The 27,425-nt window shown below is 40.2% G+C and overlaps 1 protein-coding gene across 7 annotated transcripts in view; it reads right to left on the bottom strand.

Annotated features, from left to right (window-relative positions):
- Cnot4 (CCR4-NOT transcription complex subunit 4) overlaps positions 1 to 9,763 on the bottom strand; it is a 105,092-nt gene extending 95,329 nt beyond the window's left edge. For 4 of the 7 annotated variants that reach the window (XM_075953783.1, XM_075953782.1, XM_075953779.1 and 1 more), the window contains exon 1: positions 9,515 to 9,748. The gene's annotated coding sequence lies outside the window, so the exon portion shown is untranslated. Of the gene's footprint in view, positions 1 to 9,514 lie in introns of all 7 variants that reach the window. The other 3 variants (XM_075953781.1, XM_075953785.1, XM_075953784.1) reach the window with 3 other exon arrangements.
- Between the last annotated feature and the right edge of the window lie 17,662 nt (positions 9,764 to 27,425).

A 27,425-nucleotide genomic window follows, 5' to 3' on the forward strand; every position in this document is an offset into this window, starting at 1 on the left:
AATATTTCCTGAGTATAATTATTCAATAAGCAGTCTCATAACTTATCTATACTAATAAACACACAGAAGCAGATAAAATAAATAAAATTCACTGTAAAAAGTGGGCAGGCACTGAGGTACATACTTGTAGCCCCAACACCATAGGAGACATGGGTAGAAGGATCATTCTAAATTCAGCATACTTTGTAGCTCTACAAAGCAAGACGATCAAAAAAAAAAGAGAAAGAAAGATGCTTTACTTTTTACTATCTTAATGTTTCATGTTTTCCTCACTATTACCCAGTGAATAAATACCTAAAATTGTTTTAAAAAAACTCAATTTCTTTTTTAGGTTATTTGTGTAATCATGTATCACTTCCTTACTGAAAAACTGCTTCTATATTAGCCATAATAATGTTGGCCTATAGTCCCAGCTACTCAGAAAGGTGAGGCAAAAAGATGACTTGAGGGTGCTGCAGCTCAGCAGTTAAGAGCACTGCTCTTCCAAAGGTCTTGAGTTCAATTCCCAGATTAGACCTAGTGTTCTCTTCTGGCCTGCAGGCTTACATGTAGGCAGAACACTGTATACAAAATAAGTAATTTTTTTTTTTTGGTTTTTTTGAAACAGTGCTTCTCTGTAGCTTTGGAGCCTGTTCTGGAACTAGCCCTTGTAAACCAGGCTGACCTCAAACTCACAGAGATCCATCTGCCTCTGTATCCCCAGTGGTGGGATTAAAGGCGTGCGTCACTACCGCCTGGCAAATAAATTAAAAAAAAAAAAAAAAAGATGACTTGGGCTGCACCCCAGCCTAGATAAAAGACTCTACTAGCAGCAGATAAGAGAATGACCTTGTAAAAAAAATTTCCAACTCCCTTTTCTGGGTACCCATACACACTTAAAATATACACACAGATATACACATATACGCATAAAGATAAATCTCTTTTTTAAAAAAAAGGCAATTCCACCTCCATTCTTTAATGTTTCTCAGAACACTGGTCTTTAATACTTCAAACAAAATGAAGCCGTTAACCCCAAATTATTCTCCTAAAAAATACCACCATGTAACTCCTGACCCTTACTTTTGGGGTTAGGAGGTCCCTAACCTCTTTGTAGACTGAATTCAACCGATTCTAATCATATACTTCATAAACCAACTCTACTTTACTTACACAAAATAATCTGCTACAATCCAAATTAACACTTTCTTCCAGAAAGATCAGACTTCTTACATCCCCCTCACCAAGTGTTTGCTCATGCTTTCATCCCCCACATGGAATGTATGGAATGTTCTTCTGGAGATGCTCTGAAGATACAATGAGTTCATATTCTTTAAGTCCCACTTTCTTCATGAAGCCTCACTCCCACAACTCTCATGTGAAGACAATGGACTCAACTTTATGTATTATATACATTGCTTGAACATTGCTCGGACAGTGCTGGTTATACTATTATATTCTTGTCAAGATAAATGCAAACTGTCACTATCCAGCATGTTGGTCTATAATATGCACTCAACTATTTAAAAAGCTGACTGCATGATCTGATTAAAATTCAAAGTATTTGATTATGTCAAGAGAGTTCTAGTACAAAAGAAATAATGTGGTGATTAGGATTTTCCTCCAAGTGGTACAGTGTCAAGAGTATTAGGAGAAAAGGTAAAGTGAGTGGGGCAGAGAGGAAACCAAACTGACTATGAGCTGCTCATCTTTGAGGCTCAATGACAGCTACATCACACTTCATAATTACTTCCTATTTGATCAATTTTTTTCACGAAGTTTTTTGTTATTGGTTTTTGTTTTCTCATGGTTTTTCAAGACCGGGTTTCTCTATATAACCCTGGCTGTCCTGGAACTGGCTATATAGATCAGGATGGCCTTGAACTCAGAGATCCACCTGTCTCTGCCTCCCGATTGCTAGGATTAAGCACAGCATGGCTTCATTTTTTTTTTAGAGGATTTGATCTGGTTAGAATGCTATCCTACACTAACCCCACATCAGACAGAGGTCTGATCTCCAAAATATACAAAGAACTCAAAAAATTGGACACCAAAAGATCACATAACCCAATAAAAAAATGGAGTACATACCTAAACAGAGAACTCTCAACAGAGGAATCTAAAATGACTGAAAGACACTTTAGGAAATGTTCAACATCCTTAGTCATCAGAGAAATGAAAATCAAAACAACTCTGAGATTCCATCTTACACCTGTATGAATGGCCAAGATCAAAAACACCAATGACAACTTATGCTGGAGAGGTTGTGGGGGAAAGGGAACACATCTGCATTGCTGGTGGGAGTGCAAGCTGGTACAGCCCCTTTGGATATCAGTGTGGTGATTTCTCAGAAAATTAGGAAACAACCTTCCTCAAGACCCCATAATACCACTTTTGGGTATATATCCAAAGGATGCTCAATCGTGCCACAAGGACATGTGCTCAACTCTGTTCATAGCAGCTTTGTTTGTCATAGCCAGAACCTAGAAACAATGCCCCTCGATCGAAGAATGGATAAGAAAAATGTGGTACATTTACACAATGGAGTACTACACAGCAGAAAAAAATAATGACAGCTTGAATTTTGCAGGAAAATGGATGGAACTAGAAAACATTATTTTGAGTGAGGTAACCCAGACACAGAAAGACAATTATCACATGTACTCACTCATAGGTGATTTTTAAGCATAAAGCAAAGAAAGCCAGCCTACAAACCACAATCCCAGAGAACTTAGACAACAATGCGGACACTAAGAGAGACTTACATAGATATAATCTACATGGGAAGTAGAAAGTAGAAAAAGACAAGATCTCCTAAGTAAACTGGGGACCTGAGAGAGGATTGAATGGGGGAGGGGAGAGGCAGGGATGGGAGCAGGGAAAAATGTAGAGTTCAATAAATATCAAAAAAAAAAAAGAAAGAATGCTTTCCTAGCACTTGTAAGCTCTAAATTCAAATCTTAGATCCCCACCTTCCATTAAATAATAATAACAATAATAAAATACCATCTTAATTTCACTTTAAATAATACCCACAAAATACATTATAATACCTTTTTTCCAGGTGGTTACTGATGTTATGGATTTCTGGCACCTCAAAATGTGTCTGAAGCAAACAAAAGGTTTGCTTTGGTTTTTTGAAACAGGGTCTCACTATGGAAGCCCAAGTCAATCTCTAAGTATTGACATTACAGGTCTATACTAGCAGCACAGGTGCGCGCCTTGAATTCATGATAATGGTGTCTCACCTGCACTACCAGACCTAGATTGTAATTAACTTATTTATCCAACAAATATCTAGAACTCCACTGACAATAAAAGAAAGGTGTCTAGAAAGATCCAATCTGACAGGGAGTCTGCAGCATCTATATTCTTTTCTTCAAGTTATTAAAAGTAAACTGGAGGAATATATATCATCAAAATATAAGAAATCTCTATGAAAAGTAAAATTAATCTTACCACCAAAGCAATACTGTCTATATTACACACTTTTATTCAATTTTGGCATCTACAAATGGTACAAACAATTGCTGAAAATTAAAAAAAGAAGAAAAAAAGTCAAGTAAAATATGAAAAGCAGCAAACTAATTTTAGTTTTTTGAAATAGAGGAAAAACCTGCTACAACCAAGGTTCAATAACCTAAGTCAGCCAATGTCAAGTCAGTAAGTTCACAATCTAAAGACATCTGATGCCCAAACAGGGAATGAATTAAATAGGTTCCTCAATTATATGAAAATAACATCTTATTGAGAGACAGAAAAACATGCTTAAGAATTTCCAGATACTTGGCTTAATGACAAGGTATCTGTTACTGTTAAGGAAATAGTCTACCCCTTGGCTATGTCATTAGATAGCTACCATTCAGATTCAACCACCGCTTTTTCTACATTATTTGCTAATCCCTTCTACAAGCAGTAATATAAAAAACTACTATTTTTAAGTAATGGTAATTTTTTTTCCCAATTACGTTGGGTTTTAAGTTTGGTTTTTGAGGTTTTTCCCCACCGATACCCTTTGTTGTTATTTTGTTCTGTTTGTTTTGAAGACAGGGTCTCACTGTGTAGCTCCAGCTGTCCTGGAACTCACTATGTAGACCAGACTGGCCTCAAACTCAGCTCTGCCTGCCTCTGTTTCCCAAATGCTGGGACAAAAGGTATGCACCACTACACCTGGTATTTGACCTTTGTTTTTACACACTGTTTTTGCAAACATTCAATTTGATCATTTAGATTCCTATTTCTATTCCATTAACTCCTTAACTTCTTAAGAGATGAGGTTTTTTTAGTAACCATACCACACAGTAAGTTTCTGAAGTGATATCTAACACGCATGCTATTCAAATAGCAAGGCTTACCCTAGTAACAATACATCATATACCTATCATTTAATGAAAGTAAAGCTTAAAAGAGGAGAATTTTTCTATATAAACAGCTTAATAATAAAGAAGCCATCCTCACAAATATACTGAGATAAAAAAATCATTTCAGATTGCCTTAAACTCATACATCTTTATTTTAGGCTTTCCTCTTCTGACAACAGAAAACCATGCAAATAAATTACAACAAAGATGTATCTAAGTAGTAATATACTTGTTTCATATAGATAAGGCCAGAAATGTGTTCCTTAGCATGGAAAAACTAAACAAAACAAAAATGTCAGGGGCCAAAAAAATGTCAAAATCACCCATAAACAACTTTGGTCGCAGGAGGTGGGGAGTGTCAGGACATCAAACCAAACAAACAAACAAATAAACAAAAACCCACAAAACTTAAATAACCAGGGTGGGAGAGGATGGCTTACATGGCTTTTGTTCTACAAGTTTGAGGATCTGAGTTCTATCCTCAAAACTCACTGGGCATGGAATGCACTTGAAATGCCAGCACTGGCTAGACAAAGACTGGGGAACTCTATGCTTTCAAGGAGAGCCCATCTAGCCTAATCGGTGCATTTCAAGTCAATGAGAAACTCTGTCCCCATTCCTAAAGTTGCCACCTGAAGCTGTTCTCTGTGCACACACAGAGAGAGAGCCATTTTTTAATTATGAAAGAATAACGTGGGAGAACTCATTACATTACTACATTTGAAAAAGTTAGCATTTTACTACACAGTCTTTCAACTAAAGAACTCTATTAGCTGGGCATGGTGGTAAAAGCCTTTAATCCCAGCACTCAGGAGGATCACTGTGCATTCCAGGCCAGCCTGGTCTACAAAGGGAGTTCCAGGACAGTCAGAGCTGTTACACAGAGAAAGCCTGCCAAAAAAAAATTCAAATCTATAAAATGAGATTAAAATTTTGAAATAAAATGTGTAAATACCCACAACTTGATCAAAGAAGTATATTATGCTATCATAATTCATGTAGTCTCAACTTTTGAGAAAAAAATACATTAAATCTTTAAGTTACCAGGATTATCATAACTTTCTTTTCAAGAATGGGTATTTGTAGACGTTTCCCAATAACTCTATGGGAATATACAATTTATAAAATGTTAGAATGTGTTACAAAGTTTTATCTGATACATCCTATTCCTGTGGGATGAAAACCATTTACAAGTTCCATTTAGATTAAGAAATCCTTAGGGAAATGTATGTAGTACATTCTAGTTATTCTGTTTCTAGAACAGCAAAAACCCCTATAACCTATTTCCCTACTGTTTTTGTTTCAAAACCAACTTAGTTCACTCTAACTTCCTTGCCAAAAAGTCAAGTAGTGACAGAACTATTTAAATTTTCAGCAGAGATTGAGGCTTTCGCAAATTTAACCTATCTCACACATTCTACAAAAACAGTATTACTTGCAGTCATATTTTTTAAATAATCATTAAAATGAAGAGTGTATCTTCATTTTAAAACAAGGAGTAGGGAGGGAAAAAAGAAAAGCTTCTAAAACCAAACTGCTTTTTCATTCTCTTAAGACAAAATCCTTTTTACAATAAAACTCCCTAAAAACTACTGTCTAGCATTCAGGAGCCTCCATGTTCCAGCCTAGTGCCACAAAAATAAATGTAAAACTCCCCTAACGCTAACTCATCCTTCGGCAACACCTTCTATCTTTTGACTGAGCTATCCAGGACTGGTTAGATGGCAGCTCACACCTGTAATTCCAGCCTAAGCTGGAGCAGAAGTGGTCCTGTGTTTCAAGACAGCGTACGCTACCGTCCAGGATAGTCTGAGCTACAGAACAAAACCAAAGTAATGGGTTGCAAGTTATCTCTAGCATTTCCATTTAAATAAAGTTGACAAATGTCACAAAACAATTTTATTTTATACTTTGCTGTTTGACTGTGTCTCTCATCATAATCAAATTAAGGGTTTGTCTATGCAACTTTCTGGGAAATTATATGGTAAGTCAACTTCAAGTAACTCATGTTAAAAATCTTACACAAACACTTCACTTGCAGACTTCAATTATCTAACTTGGCAGAAAGAATTCCAAATTATCAAAGGAAATCATTAAGTATGAAGCTGCCATGTTGAAAATGTTACAAATCTACACAAAAACATTTATAAAATTCGGTTTACTTCCTATCAATGTGCCAAAGAACTTTTACATCTTCTCTAGACATTCTAAAGATTCCAACAAATTCACTTTTATTTCAAAAGGCTAGAAGAATTTAATGACCCCAGAGGAGAAAAAAACAACAAGATATTTAGTGAGGCAAATACTTTTACAAAAGAGAAGATGTATTAAAAACTCAATCACCCCTTCTATCAGACAAAGAGTCCTCTCCTTAGAACATACTGCTTACATTCAGCCAAGTATGACTGCCAAGAGTATCTAGACAAGATTGTTCAAAGTGGCAAGCTTTCTACCAGCATCTATTTTTTACTTGGAGTTGAAGACAAGGTATTGATAAACTAAATGAAAAGTTATTTCTTTAAAAAGAAAAAAACCTTCAAGGAAAGACAAGTTCTGCAATATAAATTGCTTGCAAGTCTCAGAAAAATAGAGATTTATTCAGTGTTGCCAAATAAGGGCTTAGGTAGCTAACAGGAAAAAGAAGGAGCATTAGCCAGACTTGGGAGTGCTAGCACACCTAGCACTCAGAAGGCAAAGACAGGCAGATCTCTACAAGTTCAAGGCCAGCATGATCTACAGTGCTTGTTCCAGGCCAGTCAGAACTACATAAAAACCCTGATTCAAGAAAAAAAGAAAAAGAAGCCAGGCAGTGATGGCACTAGCCTTTAATCCCGGCACTCACCTGTAATCCCAGCACTCAGGAGGTAGAGAGGCCGATCTCTGTGAGTTCGAGGCCAGCCTGGTCTACAAGAGCTAGTGCCAGGACAGATTCCAAAGCTACACAGAGAAACCCTGTCTCAGAAAAAAGAAAAGAAAAGGAAAACGAAAAACAGAAAGAAGCAAAGCAAGCTTTATGAGCATTTTTTCTAACCATTGTTTACATTTTTTAAAGACTTTTTCAGAGTAACAATGTAACACCAAATGCAAGAATACTCAAAATTTTATAGGTAAAATATGTAAAACTTACAATAACCCAGAAATATGCAAACGTGTCTAGAGGAACCACATTTGTATTTACATGTTAAGCATTACTGGTTTTTCCAATAAGAGACAAACTGCATGAGATTGTTACTGTGACTTTACTTTCACATACTATGTGTGTGTATACATACAAAACAAAATAAAACAAAGCAAAACATATATACTGCAAAACAAACATTGTCTTTCATGACAGGGTTTCTCTGTATAGCCCTGTCCTGGAACTTGCACTGTAGACCAAGCTGGTCTTGAACTCATCAAGATTCCCCCGTCTCTGCCTCCCAGGTGTGGGATTAAAGGTGTGTGCCACCACCACCTAGATACATATATAGTAAGAACACAATATGTTATGTTCAAACATGACATGTGTGTATCTGACCTACATAATCCTATTTGTCTTTCTGGTAATTCTTCTTTCACTGTGATGTATTATAGCAAAGGCTCTGGCTTCTCTTTATACAAACTAAACATCTCAATTCTGCGTTCACTAAACTATGGACTATAAGTCACCCTCACTCTTGCAGTTCTTGTTCTTACTATAGGAGATAACAGCTAAGTGCTACTGTGTGTGCACAGCTTTATGACTTCTCTTCTATGGAGAAAAAATAAGGAATTTAAGTTTACCCCCAAAAATATCAACTTCTTGCTTGCATACAAACTCAATGTATTTTTCCATACAACTTAAGACAGATAACGCCTATCCTTGAAATGTCAAAAGAGGGAACTTCCCAGATCAAGAGAAAAAAAAAACTCAATTTACACTTAGCCAGAAAGGAAATCTCCACCCAAATCACAAATAAATGTTATCAATTAACCTAAACATCAATGTAACGTAGGTAATAACCTATTCTCAAAAGGAATCCGCTACCCGCATATAATCAAAATACCATTTGTATTTGCATGCAGTGTTCGGAGGAATTCTATGTGTGTGTGCCAGACTCATCTTGTTTTGAAATGCTAAGCTGTTCTTTACGGGTATAATCAGCGTCCACATCAAGTGTCCTGAGGAAAGGCAATTCAGGAGAAGGCTGGGTGGCAAGGAGAAGGCCGAAAATGAAAAGAAGGGTAAAAACAGAGCGAAGGAGCAGCAGAAAGATCGCACAATGCAAAACATTTCTCTGAGTAGCCTGCAGAAAGATCTTCTCTCTTAACCCTAACAGTATCCTACCTCACGTCATTCACTTCCCAACTTCCTTTACTTTTCAAGGAACAACAAGGGGCATCTCCCCCCTCTTCTGGAAGTGTGTGTGGAAAGGCACTCTGTACAGGAGAGAGGGAAGGAATCGACTCTTCGCAAGAAGGTTGAGAAACAGGTGGGTTACACGGAGCAACGGAGCGGCAACACAATTTCGATACTCACGGGGTGGCTTTATATGACAGATGTGACTAAAAGGAGACGGCACGTCGGAATCAGCTCGGGTCTGGCAGACAGACTGGGGGCTGACTGCACGCACGGGGGGGGGGGGGGGGGCAGAGGCTAGATCCAGGGCAACATCAGTGGAGAGAGGGGCAAAAAAAAAAAAAGAGAGAGAGAGAGAAAGAGAGAAAAGAAAAAGAAAAACCCAAGCACCAAGCAGGACCGGTGGGCAATAAGCAGAAGCACCGGTCAGAGTGGAAGGATGGTTCTGGCTTGAGAGATCAGGGCCAGTTGGAAAGGACATCAGAGGGGAAAGGGGGCTGGGGAACCAAGGAGGACCGAGACCTAAGGACACTGTTGCCAGAAAAATGCGGGAATAGCTGGCGATGAGAAGCCCTCTCGGCTCCTCAATTGAAGAAATTCTCGAAGGAGAGCCGGCGTCCGCCGCCGCGCTGCCTCCAGCCTGGCTGCCTTTTCCTGGTGGTAACTGCTGTGGCGTAGAGGGGAGAGGGAGGAAGAGGAGGAGGAGGAGGAGGCAGCCGGAGCAGGAGGAGGGTGAAGGCGAGGCGGGGGGTGGGGAGAAAGGGGGGTGCGGCCTGCACAGTCCCAGCGAAGCCTCCGCTCTCTCGTAGCCGGTCAGCCCCGGGTTTCCCCTAAGCCCAGCCCCGCAGACACTCACCCGCCTGTCTTGCCTCGCTTTTCCCTAAGCCGACTCCACGCGCTGCCGCGTCCTCACAGGAGACCAGTGAACCAGAGTCGGCGAAAAAAACTCTTCAAAACCGGGCCTGACTGCTTCAGTGAGTCCGACCTTTACGGCTAAGAGAGAGAGAGAGAGAGAGACTCTCAGCTTTCGGTGGGTTCCACAGCCAGACGGGCCACCATCTTACATTAGGGTAAGACTCCTCCGGTCTCCGGTGCGCAGGCGCTTGCCGATCCGGCTGGGAGGGGCGGGGGAGGGGCGGGTCTAGCGGCAGGCGACCGAGTGGGAGGTTGCGGAGGACTACTCCGCTGCACCCTGGGAGTTGTAGTCCTCGGAGAGCAAGCGCCCCGGGGCAGGCCGGGAATTGAAGTCATCCGTGGAGAGGGCGCTCGGGAGCTCGTACCTCACGTGGCTCCTGGAGCGCCGGCTTTCTTCTATTTTGCTTCCTCCTCTGCCGGCGTGTGTGGCTAGTGTGTCATGTGGTCGGCGGTTTTCATTAATGTTTGCTGAAATGTAGGAAACCAAAGCTCTACGAAACTTAACTGATTTGGAGGGAGTAGGGACGTGTCTTATCTGCCCCGCCCTCCATAGTTAGGTATCCTACGGGGGCGTCGTGGAGGTAGAATCAGGTTGAGGATTGCAAGAGCGCGGGATTTGATCCTAGAGTGAGGACTTGGTACTGTTTGGAAAAGTGAGCGTTCGTTTCCCGGTCTTTGTGCCTCCTGCCACCAGCAGGGTTGATCTCATCCTCACGGCAAAATCGCCGGTGAAGAAATTTCCTGAATTGCCAGATGCCTATTTCCCAAGAGAATTCAGCGTGTGTTGCTGATGCGGAACAGTAAGCGGACTTTACTGCACACTCCTGTGGGCTGGGAGTCCAGCCTGCACAGCTGTGTGCGTCAGGTTCGCAAACTGCACAAATAAACACGTCCCAAAGAATGTAAACCAACCGCAGCCGGTTCCAGCACCAAGAAATCCTAAATAGCAAAATCGGTCAATGTACAGCGCTTACCTGGTTGCCTCCTAGAACTCTGTCGTAGGTGGCGCTCCCGGGACGGTCGATTCTGCTTATTGCCTGTATGTTCTTCACCCATTCGTACAAATACTGAAGCTCCTCCTTGGTACCCAGCCCTATGCCATATGCTGGGAACATACAACAGTGAGCAAAGCGCAGATCTCCAGTTCCCATTCCAGCGTGTGTGCACGTGCTGGGGTTTGGAGAAGCGAACGGAAACGAATTCTCAAATCCAGGATGCGACTGTGAATATACCACAGTGGTAGCACAGTGTCTGGCACACTTGAGGCCTGAAAGCAAAAGGCGGGAGGGAGGATTTAAAACAGAAAAGGGCAGAGTAAGGAAAGAAATTGAAGTTGTAAAATCGAAAACTTTTAGTGAGAAGCCCTCATTTCATTTTTTAAAATAATTTTTCTATGGTTCCATTTTCACTTAAGCTAGAGTTAATAGTTTTTGTGGGTTGGTTTTTGTTGTTGTTGTTTAGTTTTTGGTTTTTGTTTGGTTTGGTTTGGTTTTTGGTTTTTCGAGACAAGGTTTCTCTGCAACAGTTCCAGCTGTCCTAGAACTCATGTAGACCAGGCTGAACTCGAACTCACAGAGATTCGCCTGCTGATGCTCCCAAGTGCTGGGATTAAAGGTATGTGCCCCTACTGCCGGTTAGGGTCAATAATTTTAGTGAAGAATTAGTAATAAATTCATACTTAACTGAATTTGAAGTTACAAAATCATATAAAATGATTAACTGAAAAGCTTGGAAAATCATTTGCATTCATCTTCAGGTACTTAAATGTCTAAATATTCCATACAGGTGGCACATATATTTTTTAAATATGATCATTAGTGTATATATACTGTGTATTATATATAATTCTTCACTAGATAAACACTAGATAAACAAAATAGTGAAACGAACAAATAAGTTTTTTTAATTTTATACAGTAGCTCCTTATGTAACTCAGGGTGGTCTTGAATTTGTAGTTCACACCTTTAAGCCCGTCAGGAAGTAGACGCAGATGGATTTCTGTGCGTTCTAAGAATTCAAAGCCAGCCTGGTCTTACAGCATGTTCAAAGCCAGCCAGGATTATGTAGTGAGAGATACCTTTTCTCAAAAATAATTACCCAAAAAAAGGGGAACCAGACAGGGTTTCAGTTAGTGTAGGGGAGAGATGAAAGAGGTTAACGGGGGGGGGGGGGCATGGTAATGAAAATGACCCAAACCTATGTATATGCATATGAAATTACCAGAAAAAAAATTTTAAAAATTAAAAAGAATCACACATTTGGACATAGTGCTATGAGATCTTGTCTCAAAGTAAAAAATCATAATTAAAGCCTGGGGACATAGCTGAGTGGTAAAGTACCTGCCTGGTGCAAAGCCCTGAGCTCAATCTTCACAGATAAAAATAGAAAAGTTACAAACTAATATATAGTAAAATTACCAATGTTTCCATAAACATGATTGTTCTAAAAATATAACAAATTCATCATTTGCTAGCATTTAGAACAAAATCCCCACGTATATGAAAGCTGTAAACACTAACAGGCATGGGTGTGTTTTTGTTCTCCAATCTATCCTTAGTTACACCATGATAGTTCCCTAACGTACTCGTTATTTGTTGGAACTAAAACCACAAACAACTCTGTGTTCATTTGGATTTTGGTTTTTGGTTTTTTTTTTTCAAGATAGGGTTTCTCTGTAGCTTTGGAGCCTGTCCTGGAGCTAGCTCTTGTAGACCAGGCTGGCCTCGAACTCACAGGGATTCACCTGCCTCTGCCTCCCGACTGTTGGGATTAAAGGCGTGCGCCACCACCACCCAGCAACTCTGTGTTCATTTGTAAGAACAAGATAGACCTTAGAAAATTGAATGTAAGTTGCGTTCAGATACTCATAAACAGGACTTTCATCTGTGATGGGACGTTTAAAATTCATCAGGGACATAAAATGGCTATTCACATGAAATTATAAGGAACAGTTTCCCCATTTTTGTAGGAAAACTAGTATGTGCCCTTAACTACTGAACCAACTCTTAAACCCCAGGATTCATGCACATTGCTGCTGTGACGGACACCATGACCACAGCAACTGTTATAAAGAAAAACATGTAATTGAGGTGCGGCTTGCAGTTCAGATGTTCAGTCCATAGATCATGGTGGGGAACATGGTGGTATGCAGGCAGTCAAGGTGCAGGCTACATTTTGATCAGAAGGTAACAGGAAGTTGACTGAAACACTATGCCTATCATGAGCATAGGAAACCAAAAATCCATCCCCACAGTGGCACACTTCCTATAACTAGGCCATACACACTCCAACAAAGCCACGCCTCCTAATAATGCCACTCCCTATGTGTTTGGGGGGGAGGGCAATTACATTCAAATAGCCACCCACATCTAATATGTAATGTGTAGTTAGAGTCTTGAGAGAATTGTGACTGGAAGGGAAAGGAGAAGAAACATAACTTTCTTCAGAAATTGTTGCATTGATTTATGGTTATTTATATTAATCGGTTTTATACATTTTCAAAAATAGATCACTCTGCTATGTTGAGAATGAATTGGAGAAAGACAAGAATTAAATTGGAGCAACTAATTAAGAGAATATTTCAGTCATCCATATGGTTACTCTGATTGTGGTGACAAAAAAAAGACATAAAAAGGTAATAAATTCAAGATACATTTTTGGAGATTGGAATAACAGAATTGATAAACTGGAAATGAAGGAGTGGTCATGAATGAGTTAGATTTTTCTGGACTAAATGACCTTGTCAATAGGACTCCTCGGATAGGAAGGAAGGGAGGGAGGGAGGGAGAGAGGGAGGGAGGGAGGGAGGGGGGAAGAAAATGATGATAATTGAAATAGCATGTGTGGAATGTAGGAAGACAAGTTCATGTGAAAAGAAAGCTGCAGGACTTCAGAAGAAGAGTAACTGCCCACGTGAAGCTGGTAAGCTTATTTCTAAATTTTTATTTCTTGTGTACATGTGTTCATGTTTGTGAGTGGTGGTGTGCACTTTTGTAAATTATTCACATATGGTTATTTAAAATAAATCAGTATTTCAATCATATTCTTGGAATGTGGTTTCAGTTATGAACCTTACTACATGCAAAGAAATCATTATTGATCGCTCATCACTCACAAGGTGCTGGATTTGGTCACTAGGACTGAAGGAAAAATCGGATTGCTTCAATATTAATAAATACTAATGTCACATTGTTTGTGGATCTTTATTCCCCCAGACCCTTCTAACTGTGAATTTTATTGATCCATGCTAATTTTAGTCTCAATCATTTAGTGAGCATGTGAGTTGAGTATAGGTTTAGGTATGCAAGCTTATTTTAGGATTTGAATGTAAAAAGACAGACAACAAATTAACTAGAAATTATTAACTTATTGTCAAAGCTTTAGAAATGGTGGTGGTGGTACATACCTTTAATCCTAGCACTAGGGAAGTGGAAACAGGAACATAAGGTGGGTGGCCAGAGGATCTGACCCCCATTCAGTCTAAGAGTTTATAGATAGAGGATCTCCCCCTTTCGGTCAGAGGATTTAGTAGAGGTAAGAAGTCTCTAGTGGTTGGCTGCTCTGCTTCTCTGATCTTTCAGCTTTCACCCTTGATATCTGACTCTGGGTATTTATTGTTTTTGCTTTTGGTTTTGTTTTTTGGTTTTTCGAGACAGAGTTTCTCTGTGGCTTGGAGCCTGTCCTGGAACTAGCTCTTGTAGACCAGGCTGGTCTCGAACTCACAGAGACTCGCCTGCCTCTGCCTCCCGAGTGTTGGGATGAAAGGTGTGTGCCACCACTGCCTGGCAGGGTGTTTATTGTTAAGACTAATTAGGATCACGCTTCATACAACTTCAGTGTCAAGAATGAACTTCGAAGTTGGGTGGTGGTGGCACAGGCCTTTAATCCCAGCACTCGGGAGGCAGAGGCAGGCGGATCTCTGGGAGTTTGAGGCCAGCCTGGTCTACAGAGTGAGTTCCAGGACAAGCTCCAAAGCTACACAGAGAAGCCCTGTCTCGAAAAACAAACAAACAAGCAAAACATACCAGGATTTTTTTAAATTATGTGTATTTGGGGAGGGTGTATATGCACACAAATATGGGTGCCCCCAGAGGTTAGAGGTGTGGAATCCTCCTGGAGCTGTAGTTACAGGCAGTTGTGAGCCGCCCTGTGTGGATGCTGGGAACTGAACTCTCATCCTCTACAAAAGCAGTATGTGTTCTTAACCACCCAGCCATCTTGCCAGACCCTTGCCAGATACTTTTTACCAGTCATTCAAGAAATACATAATCCTTCTCTTATTCAACTTCTTTTCTCATTATGGAGATGAATGCAGTGTAATTTACTGCACCAATAGATCGAAGGGAGAAATGCATGCACTTCTAATAGATACAGGAAAAGTTTTCAGTATAATTTTTAAAAGATAATTTTTGGGGGGGGGGGTTCAAGATAGGGTTTCCCTGTGTTTTAGAGCCTGTCCTGGAACTAGCTCTTGTAGACCATGCTGCCCCCGAACTCACAGAGATCTGCCTGCCTCTGCCTCCCAAGTGCTAGGATTAAAGGCATGTACCACCACCACCCGACTGATATTTTTTTTTACAAAGAAGAAATGAAAGGACTTTAGTGGACTTCATTAGTCCTCTAAAATCTCATAGCAAATATTATACTTAGTAGGGAAATTATATAAAAACTTGCCAACGGGGGCTGGAGAGATGATGGCTCAGAGGTTAAGAGCACTAGTTGTTCTTCCAGAGGTCCTGAGTTCAATCCCCAGCAACCACATGGTGGCTCACAACCATCTGAAATGAGGTCTGGTGTCTTCTTCTGGCCTTCGGGCAGACATGCAGGCAGAACACTGTGTACATAATAAATCAATTGTTAAAAACAAAATGCCAAGGGTTCTTACTATTACCATGGGTACCATTTAGCATCATAGTGGAGGCCACAGCCAAAGTAAAAAGACAGCTATAAAATGAGATATGGTTGGGCACAGTGGTGCATGTGTGTAACCCCAGCACGTGAGCGGCGGAAGAAGGTGGGTCAGGAACTCAAGATCATCAGTGAGTAGCAAGTTCAAGACCAGATTGAGCTACATAAGACCCTGTCTCAAAAGAGAGAAATAAGAAGAGAAAGAGAGAGGAGAAAATATTGTCTATAGATAAAATAATACATGAAGCTTCTATTTACAGCAAGTGGTAATTAACAACAACAAATCAAAAAACACTTCCCAAAGCTTGATTCTCTTTCTCCATTCAGCCACTATCAATTGCTCATGGCTCCTGGCTCCTGGCCAAGGGTGGGACTTTATGTTCACCTTCCCTTTCGAAGCTGGGCTTTGGTTCAGCCTGAGCTTGCACAGGGCTTGTGTGTGCTGTCACAGCTGCTGTGAGCTCATATGCGCCTATTAGGTCAGAAAGAAACTGCTGTAGTCATTCACTGCCTCTGGTTCTTACAGTCTTTCTGTTCCCTTTTCCACAGTGATCTCAGAGCCTTGGAGAAAGGGGTGCATATAGATGTTTCCTTTAGGGTTGATCATTCTGCACTTCCTTATTCTCTGCCTTCTGGACAGTTGTGGGTCTCTGAGTTCGAGGCCAGCCTGGTCTACAAGAGCTAGTTCCAGGACAGCTAGGACTGTTACACAGGGAAACTCTGTCGAAAAGAAAGTACAACTTCTACCCTGGGCTACATGGGATTGAATAGGTCTAAAAAGAGAACTAGAATTCACATAAGGGTGCTCCCAGCCCTTAGGGGTCACGTGCCTTTAATCCAACACTAGGGATGTGGAGACAGGAGTGAGATGGCTGGGCAGAGAGAGGCAAGAGCTCATTGCAGTCTGAGGTTTAGTGGAGAACCTTGCAGTCTGTAGTCATGATGAGGACAGGATTGCCCCTTTCTTTGAGCCTTGGTAGAGGTAAGAGCTCTCTAGTGGCTTGGCTGCTTTGCTCTTCTGATCTTCAGCTTGCACCCCAATATCTATCTCTGAATTTTTATTATTTATGCTATACCACGGAGTCTCACACTCCTGCTCACTCACAGAACGGCTTTAACTACATGTAGGGAATGGGAAATGGCAAGTACCTAGGGAATTATAAAATGACAAGGACATTCTGGTTAAAGAAATGGCTCTCAGAAAAGAGAAGCTGCTGAGACTCATATGCTGAGCCTAGCCTTTTAAATTTTTTTCTATTGAGCCAGCTTCTTGGGAGGCTATGTGTGTGGTTAGCCACAAGAATGTTGGGTCACAAAATATTGAACCCTGTGTATTGGCTTACAGCAATAGTCGTTTTTTCTCTACCACGCAACTGTTGGTCTACAGGGCCCGGAATCAATGGATCGAAGCTGAGTCTGTCTGGGCGATTTGCTTCAAGCTGCTGTAACGACCCTGGAAGGTCCGAGAATACTCTTTTTTAACGAAAATGGGTATTTTGCCTACATGTATGTCTGTGCACCACTGTGCACAGGTTCTCTGGAAGTGTTCTTAACCACTCAACTATCTCCCCGTGCTTCCCTTTAACTACCAGAATGTTGGAACAGTAGACCCCAAGAAATTAGGATTTCCCAGGAGCCTGGTACTGAGAGGAAGAAAAGCCCTGGTGTCAGCACAGAAAGGAGCTTATTTCCAGGAAAGAGATTTCACACCAACAACTCTTAAGACCAATTTACAAGAGGACCAGGGGCCGGAATAATGGCAATAGGCAGGACCACACCTTGACTTGGACTGCTTAGCTATTTATATCATTTGTCGTCTATTTAAACCCAAATTTTATGTTAGGACCTGCAAGATGGACTGGACCTCTCGGTTTTTCCCAATGTGGCCACACTGAAGAAATCTTCTTTTTCTGCTTTTCACTGTTTTTTTTGGGGGGGGGACTTAGTTTGGTTTGTTTGTTTGTTTATTTATTTATTTGCTCTTTTGCTCTGTATCTTGAGACAGGGTCTCTCTATTACGTAGCTCTGTTTGTCCTGGAACTCACTATGTAGACCAGACTGGCCTGGAAGTCACAGAGATCTTTTTGCCCACCATCACCACACGTGGCCCGCTGTTGTGTTTTTGATTAGCCTGTTGAGGAAGGTTGTCCAAACCCAGGTTGTTGGGATTATCCGGTCCCACACACTGATAGCACTGATAATTTAGCTGGGCTTAGTCATCCGACATCTCTTCGTGTGTGTGAGGAGGCTGCATGTTCCTGAGGGAGGTTTTTCTGATGGCAGAGGCAGAAGTACAGGCGAGCAAGCCCAGATATGCAAGCGTGTGCCAAGCCTCTCCTTGTGTCACATCTAGCAGTAATTCAACAGTCAAAGCATGTCACATGGGCGAGTTCTACACCAGAATTTCTGGGGAGCGGAGTCTTCTCATGGAAGCTGGATGAGTGACTAGTTGCTGAAGAATTATTTATCAAATAATGGGGGAAAAGAGTAAATATCAAGAGCCACACACATTTGTCTCTGTCTGCTCCACTTTCTCTTCCTTGGAGGCTCAAAAAAGATTTTCTTTTATCCTTCCACTACAAACAGCTAAAAAGAAGTTGGACGAATACTAGAAACATTTACGAAAAATCATAAAAGACAAAACTATAGTAATAGTAAGCTTTGAGTTGAGGACTTGGAGTTTAAAGGGTGGCTTGAATCCATTTCTCTCCGGGGGGCATTTGATCTCACATAAAAGGAAATCCGAAAGGCAGCCTGTCTTGAGACAGAGGCCAAAGGTGAAGAGTCCTGACTACCAAAGACAGGGTGCCCTTCTTACTGCTTTTGCTAGTGGGGGATCAGTTGCTAATCTAAGGGGAATAGCTGAAGAGTGGAGTGACTTCAAAGACACCCAAGCCTAAGGGAGCAGACACCGATTCAACACCGCTGGAAATGGTGAGTTTCTCACCTCCACTAGGAAATTGAAATGTGCCACTTTTGAGAGTAGGGGGAAGGATTCAATACCAGGGCATCAACTAGGCAATTCCAACATCATCTAACAGTTAGAAAGTGTCTTAGTAACTCTCCCCACCCATGAGACAGGGTTTCTCTGTGCCCTGGCTGTCCTGGAACTCACTCTGTAGACCAGGCTGACCTCGAACTCAGAGATCCACCTGTCTCTACCTTCCAAGTGCTGGGATTTAGGATGTGTACCACCCACAGCTGGCTTCTTGGTAACTTTTCCATTGCTGTGATAAGATACCATGACTAAGGCACCTTATAAAAGAAAGGTTTTATTTGGGGCTTACAGTTTTGGAGGGTTAGAACCCATGAAAACCATGGTAGAGAGCATGGCAGAGACAGGCATGACGGCTGGAGCAGTAACTGAGAGCTTGCATCATGATCTACAAGCATGAGGTAGAGAGAGCTAACTGGGAACAGCACATCTTTTAAAACCTCAAAGCCCAACCCCCAGGGCCACACTTCCAACAAGGCCACACCTCCTAGTTCTTCCCAAACAGTTCCAGTAAAGGGGAGCCAAGTATTCAAATATATTAACCTATGGTGGCCATTCTTATTGAAACCACCACAGATACAAACATAAATTTTCTTTTTTTTTCTTTTTTTCATACTTTTTTCTCTTTCTTTCTTTCTTTCTTTCTTTCTTTCTTTTTTTTTTCAAGACAGCATTTCTCTGTAGCATTGGAGCCTGTCCTGGAACTAACTCTTGTAGACCATGCTGGACTCAAACTCACAGAGATCCGCCTGCCTCTGCCTCCCAAATGCTGGGATTAAAGGTGTGTGCCACCACCACCAGACTCACAAACACAAATTTTCTGGAGGAAGCCTACCTAGCTGCTAAATTATATGCAAGTTTAAGATGAAATGCCTAGAATAAATTGTGGCAACATGAAATTAAGACCCAAAGGAAAGTCAGGAGGTGGTGGAACATGCCCTTGATCCCAATACTCAGGAGGCAAAAGCAGGCAGATCTTTGTGAGTTTGAGATCAGCCTGGCCTACAGAGTGAGTTCAAAGACAGCCAAGCAAGACTACACAGAGAAACCCTGTCTCAAAAAACTAAACCAAACCAACCAAACAAACAAACAAAATAAAGAAACAGAAAAAAACAAAACAACGGACTGGAGAGATGGCTCAGAGGTTAAGAGCACCAGCTGCTCTTCCAGAGGTTCTGAGTTCAATTCCCAGCAACCACATGGTGGCTCACAACAATTTGTAATGAGATCTAGTGCCCTCTTTGGGCAGAACACTGTATATATAGTAAAATAAAACAAAATTCTAAAAACCAAAGGAAAACTAACAAAAATAGAAATAGACTAGAAAAAAATCTAAAACGTAGACCAATTTTAAAGAGAGAATACAAAGCAATTAGATTTCTTCTTTTCATATAGAAAAAAAGGGTGGCCTTGAACAATTGTTCAAAGAATTAGAACTTTTTTTTGAGACAGTTGCTCATGACATAGACTAGGCTGGCCTTGAACTCACAGAGATCCATCTGCCTCTGCCTCTCAAGTACCAAGTACTGAGTCTAAAGGCATGTACCACTATGACTGTCCAGAAACTACTAAAAGTGACATCACAATAAATAAATAAACAAAATGAATAATATTTTAAGTGACATTACATAGTTCTGGAGAAATAACTCAGCAGTTAAGAGCACTTGCTGCTCTTGCAGATGACAGTGGTTTCACTCCCAGCACCTATGCCAGGTGGCTCACAACAGTGCCAGAGGATCTAACTCCCTCTTCTGGCCACCATGGGTACCTACATGCATTGGGTGCATGTACACACAGAGGTATACACAAACATAAATAAAACAAAACATTTTTGGAGTAGCAGGGCAGTGTTGAAGAACATCCAACTATAATGTTTGTAAGAGTTTTCATTTTTATTCATGTATGTGTGCCTTATTGCATCATTTCATGTGCACTTTACATGTGCAGGAGTCCACAGAGGCCAGCAAATGGCATTAGAGTCTCTAGAACGGGAGTTAAAGATAGTTGTGAACTGAACCCTGGTCCTCTGTGAGAGAAGAAAGTATTCTTAACTTTTCAGCTAACTTTTCAACCATGACTGGAGATTTTAAAACTGATAGTCACCAAAAATAAGAATTCAGTATATGGGTTTTACTGAATTGCTGAAAAGAAATTGTTGAACTAGATAGTAGAAGATGAATCTATAGTGAGACCCATAGAAACAAAATGAAATACAATATAAAACAGAATAAGAGATACATATTTTTTAGTGAGATGCTATAATTTTTATAACTAAAGGAGAAAAGACCGAATGGAATTGAGGCAATGTTTGGATAGTATGTCTGGGAACATCACAGAACTAATGAAAGACCTTGGTTTTTATTGATTCAATATGCCTAATAACGTACCCCATAAAGTTAAAAAAAAAATAAACCATAGGTATTTATTCTGGGATCCTGGTTGAAGAAACAGCAGCAAGTGTTATGACAACATATATTGTGTTCATCTTTTTATTCTAATGTGATAATAACATCCTTTTAAAATTAGATTGTTTAAACCATTTATATTTAGTATAATCATCATTGGATTTCAATCTACCATATTAATAATCTATTTGCCTCTCCTTCTTTCCTTCTCTCTCTCTCTCTCTCTCTCTTTTTCTCTCCCCCCTTCTTCTAATCTCTTTCTCCTTCTTGATCCTCTTTTCTAACTTTGTTTTGTATGAATATATTTTACTATGCATTTTATCTCTGGAACTGGCTTGTTAGACTTATTTTTCTTTTTGTTTGGCAAATGTCCTAGGCTTTATATCTTTAACACATCTTTATTATAGCATGGTCTACCTTTAATATTACACTACTTCACTACAATGTAAGAATTTCTTGGGGCTGGAGAGATGACTCAGCATTTAAGAGCCCTTGCTGCTCCTCCTGAGAACCTGTTTGGTTTCCAGCACCTGTGTTACAACCATCTGTAACTCCAGCTCCAGAGGTATCCACTCTCAAACACACACACAGAAATTAAAAATAAAAAATAAATCTTTTGGCTGGGCGGTGATGGTGCACACCTGTAATCCCAGGACTCAGGAGGCAGAGGCAGATGGATGTAGGCAGACTTTTCTGTCCTGCCAACCAGTTCCCAAATAAAGAGAGACTTTTATTTATTACAAATGCTTAGTCAATATCTTAGTTTATTACTAACTAGCTCTTATAATTTAAATTAACCCATATCTACACTCTGCCACGTAGCTCAGTACCTTTTCTCGGTATGGCAAGTTTATCTCCTGCTTCCTCTGCATCTCCTCGCCACTCCTGAGAGTCCCCCTCCTCTTCTTTGTGTGCTCTCTTTTGTCTGCCAGTCTCTCCTAATCTTTATCCATCCAGCTATTGGTCAGTTAACTTCTTTACTAAACTAATCACAGAGACATATATTCACACAGATGGTTTCAGGCCACCCTAGTCTACAGAGCAAGTTCCAGGATAACCAGAGCTGTAACCCAGAGAAACCCTATCTTAAAGAAACAAAAAACAAAATTTCAACAAATAAATCATTTTTAAAAAGAAAAAGAATCTTGTCCAAATGTGTAGCTCAGAGGTAGAACACCATATTCTTCATGTAGAGGAAAAGCCATTGTCAGGAAAATATTCAGAGAATTTCCACAATGCAAGGTCAGAGAAGAATCTCTAATAAAACCATTGAAAAGAACTGGCTCTAGAGACTCTCATGGAATAACCTGCCCGAGTGCAGCAAATCATACTTATCTTCCATCGTACAACAGAGCCTGCGCCCTAAAAATCCAGCCCCTGGCTAGACTCAAACATCCACCAATCAGGACTAGGCACATTTGCATGATGGAACTGCAAACCACAAGGAGGACAGCGCCCCCCAAAACACTGTAACAATCATTGTGGCACTGCAGGCAATTTTGTTTCCCACCTTGAGGGCTGTTTCCTTATAAAGTATTAAAAACAAAAACAAAACAAAACAAAAAAGCAAAAAACTTTGTTAGGCTGGTCTGATTTATGTAAATCGTTCACTGTCCACTGAGTCCACATCCAATTTGCAGGCAGAAGGGCCTGGGTTTAATCCCTAGCCCTACAACAACAAATAGGAGATGACTTTTAGCATTTTCTTCACCATTCTCTGTGCTGTTCTGCCATGCATTTTACATAAGTCCTCAATACATTGTTTCTTAGAGGTTCTAGGATCAACAAACTCGGTTTCTTCTACCCTCTCACAACACTGTTTCCCAGACCTGGAATGCTAGCAGCTCCCCATCCCCCAACCCCTACAGAAAACATCCAGACCTCCAGGTGTATGATTGGTTTCAACTCAGTTCTGACACTGTCTACATGAAAGCAGCGTTAACTTCCAGTTTTCCAGTATTACAAGACTCCTCTGAACTTGAGATGAGAATCACAGACCCTACAGACCAGCTGTAAACTGGCTTTCCCATAACTGCCTTCACACATTTGCTTAATTTGCTACAGTGGCTAACAGAACTCAGGAAAACACCACACTTATCTTCTCCAGTTTATTATAGAGCAGCGGTTCTCAACACATACGTCGCAACTCCTTTTGGGATGAAGGGCCTTTTCACAGATATCGCCTAAGACCATCTGCATATCAGATATTTACATGATGATTAAAACAGCAGCAAAATTACGGGGTCCTCTGCTCTTCCAGAGGACCCAGGTTCAATTCCCAGCACCCACATGACAACTAACAACTGTCTGTAACTCCAAGATCTGACACCATCACACAGAGATACATGAAGCTAAAATACCAAGGTACGTAAAATAAAAGTAAATAAATAATTTTTTTTAAAAAGTAGCAAAATTACAGTTCTGAAGTAGCAAGGAAAATAATTTTAGGGTTGGAGGTTAATTACCTCAACATGAATTGTATTAAGGGGTCACACTATTAGGAAGGTTGAGAACCACTGCTCTAGAGGCTAGTACAATGGTTGCACATGGAGAGGAACATAGGAGGAGAGATGGAACACAGGAAAACCTGTACCCCTCTCTGGTTCCATCAGTGCATTTTCCTGTCTGGAAGGTCTCTGTGCCCTGTCCTTTATGGGTTTGTGGAGGTTTCATTACACAGCTATGACGGATTAAATCATTGACCTTGAGGAGTCAGTTTAACCTCCAGCTCCAACCCCCCTCACCCCCCATTGCAGAGATCAGGAGCAGGACTGAAAGTCCCAGCCCTCTAATCCTACCTTGGCCCTTCTGATAACCAACACCTATCCTGAATCTACCTAGGGACTGCCAGCCAGTAGTGAACCAATTAATAAACAAAAGGACACTTGAAGCCAGGTAGGCACATCTCTTTGAGTTCTGGGTAGTCCAACTACAGTTACACTCTGGACCAAGTAGCTATTGATTTCTTGCTTCTCCAGAGTGTAACTGTTATTAGACTATCCATCTTAAGGCATGTAAGTCAACCTAATAAAGCCAGTTTGCAATATATATTTATCCTGTTAATTCTGTTCCTTGAGAGAATCCTGACTAATACAGACATCAATTATCTCTTAAGAAAAAAAAATTATGGCCGGGCGGTGGTGGCGCACGCCTTTAATCCCAGCACTCAGGAGGGAGAGGCAGGCAGATCTCTGTGAGATCAAGGCCAGCCTGGTCTACGAGAGCTAGTTCCAAGACAGGCACCAAAGCTAATAAGCCTTGTCTTGAAAAAAAAAAAAGGAAAACAATAAAACAATACAAAGAATCAATGAGGCAAAGAGTTGGTTCTTTGAGAAAACCAACAAAATAAACAAACCTTTATCCAAACTAACCAAAAAGCAGACAGAGAATATCTAAATTAACAAAATCAGAAATGAAAAGGGGGACATAACAACAGAGATGGAGGAAATCCAGAGAATCATCAGGTCACATTTTGAAAAACTGTACTCTACTCCACAAAATTAGACAACTTAAAGGAAATAAACAAATGGAAATGGATGAATATCACTTACCAAAATTAAATAAGACCAGATAAGCAAATTAAATAGGCCTATAACTGCTAAAGAAATAGAAACAGTCATCAAAAGTCTCACAACCAAAAAACAAAAAAAACAAAAAAACAAAAACCCCGGACCGGATAGATGGATTCAGCTCTCTACAAGATTTTCAAAGAAGAACTAATATCAATACTCTTCAAATTGTTCCACACAATAAAAACAGAAGGAACATTGCCAAACTCTTTTTATGAGGCTACAATTACTCTGATACCCAAACCACAGAAAGACATTAATAAGAAAGAGAATTACAGACCAATCTCACTCATGAACATTGAAGCAAAAATGCTGAATAAAATACTGGCAAATCGAATCCAAGAATACATCAGAACCATCATCGACCATGATCAAGTTGGCTTCATCCCAGAGATGCAGGGATGGTTCAACATACGAAAATCTGTCAATGTAATCCACCATATAAACAAAATGAAAAATAAAAACCATATGATCATCTCATTAGATGAGGAAAAATCTTTTGACAAAATACAACATCCTTTCATGATAAAAGTCTTGGAAAGAGCAGGGATACAAGGAACATACCTAAACATAATAAAGGTGATATATAGCAAGACAACATCCAACATCAAACTAAATGGAGAGAAACTCACAGTAATACTGAAATCAGAAAAAGACAAGGTTGTCCACTCTCTCCAATCTATTCAATATAGTTCTTGAGGCCCTAGCTAGAGCAATAAGACAACAAAAAGAGATCAAGGGGATACAAATCAGAAAAGAAGTCAAATTTTCATTATTTGCTGATGATATGATAATTTACATAAGCGACCCCAAAAATTCTACCAATAAACTTCTACAACTCATAAACAATTTCAGTAATGTAACAGGATACAAGATTAACTTTAAAAAAATTAGTAACCCATCACCCTTCACAAAGGCCACAAATAGCACAAAATATCTCAGAACAACTCTAACCAAACAAGTGGAAGACTTGTATGACAAAAACTTTAAGTGTTTGAAGAAAGAAATTGGAGAAGACACCAGAAAGTAGAAAGATCTTCCATGCTCTTGGGTAGGTAGAATTAACATAGTAAAAATGGCAATCTTACCAAAAGCAATCTACAGATTCAATACAATGTCCATCAAAATCCCAGCAAAATTCTTCAAAAACCTCGAAAGAATAGTATTCAGCTTCATATGAAAAGCAAAAAAAACCCAGGATAGCCAAAACAATCCCGTACAATAAAAAAACAAAAACAAAAACAAACAAACTTCTGGAGCATCACAATCCCTGACTTCAAACTCTACTACAGAGCTATAGTACTGAAAACAGCCTGGTATTGGCATAAAAACAGACAGGAGGACCAATAGAACCGAATAGAAGACCCAGATATTAATCCACACACCTTAGAACACCTGATTTTTGACAAAAAAGCAAAAAATCTCAAATGGAAGAAAAAAAACATTTAACAAATGGTGCTGGCATAACTGAATATCAACATGTAGAAGAATGAAAATAGATCCATATCTATCACCACACACAAAACTCAAGTCCAAATGAATGAAAGACCCCAACATAAAGCCAACCACATTGAACCTCATAGAAGAGAAAGTGGGAAGTACACTTGAAACACAGGAGACCACTTCGTTAATATAACCCCAGTAGCACAGACGCTGAGAGAAACAATTAATAAATGGGACCTCCTGAAACTGAAAAGCTTTTGTAAAGCAAAGAAATGGTCAACAAGACAAAATGACAGCCTACAGAGTGGGAAAATATCTTCACCAACCCCACATCAGACAGAAGGCTGATCTCCAAAATACACAAAGAACTCAAGAAATTGGTCATCAAAAGAATAAATAATCCAATAAAAAAAAAGTGGAGTGCACATCTAAACAGAGAATTCTCAACAGAGGAATCTAAAATGTCTGAAAGATGCTTAAGGAAATGCTCAAAATTCTTAGTCATCAGAGAAACACAAATCAAAACAACACTGAGATTCCATTTTACAACTGTAAGAATGGCCAAGATCAAAAACACTGATGACAACTTATGCTGGAGAGGTTGTGGGCTAAAGGGACCACTCCTGCATTGTTGGTGGGAGTGCAAGCTGCTGGTACAGCCCCTTTGGATATCAGTGTGGTGATATCTCAGAAAATTAGTAAACAACCTTGCTCAAGACCCAGTAATAAGCCAGGCGGTGGTAGTGCAAGCCTTTAATCCCAGGACTAGGGAGGTAGAGGCAGGCAGATCTCTGTGAGTTCGAAGCTAGCCTGGCTACAAGAGCTAGTTTCAGGATAGGCTCCAAAGCTACTGAGAAACCCTGTCTCCAAAAACCAAAAATCCTAAATGCCTCTCAACTGAAGAATGGATAAGTAAATGTGGTATTTTCACACAATGGAGTACTACACAGCAGAAAAAAATGACATCTTGAAATTTTCAGGCAAATGAATGGAGCTAGAAAACATCATATTGAGTGAGGGAACCCAGACTCAGAAAGACAATTATCATATGTTCTCACTCATAAGTGGTTTTTAAACATAAAGCAAAGAAAACCAGCCTACAAATCACAATCCCAGAGAACCTCGACAACAATGAGGACACTAAGAGAGACGTACATGAATCTAATCTACATGGGAAGTAGAAAAAGACAAGATCTCCTGAGTAAATTGGGAGCATGGGTACCATTGGAGAGTGTTGAAGGGGAGGGGAATAGAGAAAAATGTATAGCTTAAGAAAATCAAGAAAAAAAGGAAAACCAAAATCAAAAGAAAGAAAAAAAGAAATACTGGACATGGCTTGAGTATTGTAGAATAATCTTTTTGTACACTGAAGATATATCACTTGGACTGGTTTAATAAAAAGCTGAACTGCCAATAGTTAAGCAATGTTTTCAAGGCAGAGAGAATACTGGGAAGAAGAAGGGAAGAGATACCAGGGATGCAAAGCAAGCCGCATGGACAATACGAAGACGAGGTAATAAAGCCATGAGGCAG

Source organism: Microtus pennsylvanicus, chromosome 19, assembly GCF_037038515.1.
Source record: "Microtus pennsylvanicus isolate mMicPen1 chromosome 19, mMicPen1.hap1, whole genome shotgun sequence".
Lineage (NCBI taxonomy): Eukaryota > Metazoa > Chordata > Mammalia > Rodentia > Cricetidae > Microtus > Microtus pennsylvanicus.